The following is a 2,684-nucleotide window of genomic DNA, read 5'->3' as shown; positions in this document are numbered from 1 at the left end:
ATTCCCAGTTTTCATGATTCGGCGCAGCCAAAAAATTTTTTAAACAAAAAAAATCGAAGAAACAAACTGTCTCAACGAAAAAGTTAAGAGTGGCTCTTAAAATTGAACTAAAAATTTAAGAAAAGGAACACAACTGCCAGAGTTAAACTAGCCTTCAGTGGTAATAAGGCCAGTTGAGCTGAAAACAATTATTGTCACCAGAATTAAAGTTTTCAAGTTCGAAGTTTTTTCATCGTCTCACCGTGAGTCAAAGGCCCTCTTAAAAAATGAAATGACGCATTTGAGCCATCTATGCCAATCTACAATAGGATGAAACTATTTAAGCTTAAAAAACCGGAAAAGAAAACGCAACAAACATTTGTAAAATGTATATATGCAAAATCAGGGCTAATAAACTTTCAAATAACATTTAAGCAAAAAATTCTCACTTTTAGCACAGAAGGAAAGCGGAGCTTTGCATCACTTGCGATACAACGCAAGCGCAGCATTGAAAGCTAGCTCACCAAAAATGAGACGGAAATGAGAAAGCAGAAAAAACAATTTGAGGAAAATAAAATAATTTTATAAAAACATAACCAGCAGCATTAAAGGAAATTTAGTAATTGCCGAGCGGCTACTAGGTTGACAAAAAGTTTGTCAAAAAAAAAATTACAAAAGAAAATTTGTTTGGAAATTTCGAAATATTGCAACATAAACTACTTGAATTTTTCAAAAAAAATCAATATATTTTTTTTGCCTTTGAAGCAACTAAGTAGCGTATTAAGCCAACGAAACATAAGCCGAAATCATTTAGGCTGAAAAAAAGTATTTGAGCGACAAAAAATAACAAAAAGAAAAATTAAGGAAAATTACAAAGTGAGATCTACTAACTTTACAAATTACAGGAAACCAAGAACACTCACAAGAAACGGGCAACTAAGCCGACAAAGATAAGCAAGCAAACGAAAGTCAGAAATTCAATTTTTCCCGGATATAAGCTTCACAAATTCTTACTTGTGCTCAATTGTTTTACTTACTGTTTTTCATGTAAAAATAGCTGTTCACGGAAAAAATTCTAGTTTCTGATTTTAATACACTTGCTCTCGCAAGTAGTGTAACATTTTCTGGAACAGTTTGCAAAATACCGACTACCAAAATCACGTCGCAATCTGCAAAACGATTTTTAAAAACTATTGTTGACAAAACAACTGCTCCATATTCATTGTCAGGGGCGGATCAGATTGATTTTCCGAGCTCTCCCAAAGCAGTAAAAAGACCCTGTTTTGGCCAAATTTTCTGTGCCGCAAGCAATTTTTTGAAAAAAAAAAACAGGTCAAAAAAGCCGCGTTTTTGGGTACTTTTTCGAAAATTTTGACAAAAAAATCGCGTTTTTTTTTTGGCGCGCGCTCCCCCTCAAAATAAGTATATATTGGCGCCGAAGGCCCCTTTAGAAAAATTTTAGGGTCGGTCGGCCAAAAATGGATTTTTTAATAAGTACCAAAGGGGGACCCTTTGGGTTGGCAGGGGGTCGAATCCCTGAAGGGGGGCGTCCGCAACCCCTCCCGCACTACCCCCTAAATCCGCCCCTGTTCATTGTTCATGGCAAGAAAAAAAGTAATTTCTAGGCAAAGTTCTAACTAAAACTACAGTATTTCTATAATTTGCGAGATTTTTTTCAGTTTTAGGATCTGTTCAAAAACACCATCGTATATCTTCGAATTTTTTGAAAGTTTTTTGAAACTTATAGACAAAGTTTGGCTTTCTGAAAATTGTCAACAACTGCTGTAAGGCTATCTACGGCTAAAAAACCTATAAGTTCCTGAGGAACTGAACCCAGAACGGTTGTTGTAGCTTGACATTTTGCCGAAACACTGATGTAACAAAAAAATATATTATTTTTTGTAGTCTCATTCTTTCTACAATGATCGACGGTAACTTCCAAATAGTATAATCCAACTTTTTTGATACAGCTAATTCGAAAATTTTGCTGTCCGATTTTTTTTGTCGACAAAGCGATGAGAATCTATCAAGTGAAGTTAAAAAAAAGAAATTCAATAAAATAACTGATTGCTTGGCATCAGAAAAAGCAAATTGCGATCTAAACTGAAGTTTTACGCCAATATGTTATGTAGAAAGTTTAAGTTTTACGCCAATATGTTATGTAGAAAGTTTCAAACAGCGTTCTTAAGTTTCCCGCCAAATACCAGTAGTTTTAATTCCATGCTAAGTATATCGGACTTTTTGGTATTGCTGTACTTCCTTTAACTAATTGCAGTTAGACGAATTGATTTATTTCTCGAAATAAGGTGGGGTAAGACCTGGGACATGCATAAACGTGCGTTCTAGCTCCCTTATCAGGCCAAGTATTGAAGTAGAAAAATGCTTTCAAGGCGGCGAAATCCATAAGCCCCGAGCGTTTCGACATCATTTTAATTGGTCTTCAACAGTTTTCTTGGAACAAAAAATAAATGTAAGCTTTGGACTGTTAATGTCAACGGTAAAAACATTAGGAGCTTTAAAATGTACAAAAACTAAATCGCATGTACTTTTTTGGAAGGTATTAAACTGAAAGCAACCATGCTAATTTTGCGAAAAATAAATTAGAACGTATTAAATCAAATTGCGTAGAAGTTGTGCATTTCGAAAATCTTGCGAAGCATTTCGAGTTGGAATTTCTGAAATGAAATTTTTTTTACTAGAACATG

The sequence above is a fragment of the Symsagittifera roscoffensis genome, chromosome 3, assembly GCF_963678635.1.
Source record: "Symsagittifera roscoffensis chromosome 3, txSymRosc1.1, whole genome shotgun sequence".
NCBI classification, from domain to species: domain Eukaryota; kingdom Metazoa; phylum Xenacoelomorpha; order Acoela; family Convolutidae; genus Symsagittifera; species Symsagittifera roscoffensis.
The sequence above is the reverse complement of the archived record's forward strand: the minus strand, read 5'-3'. Positions refer to the sequence as shown.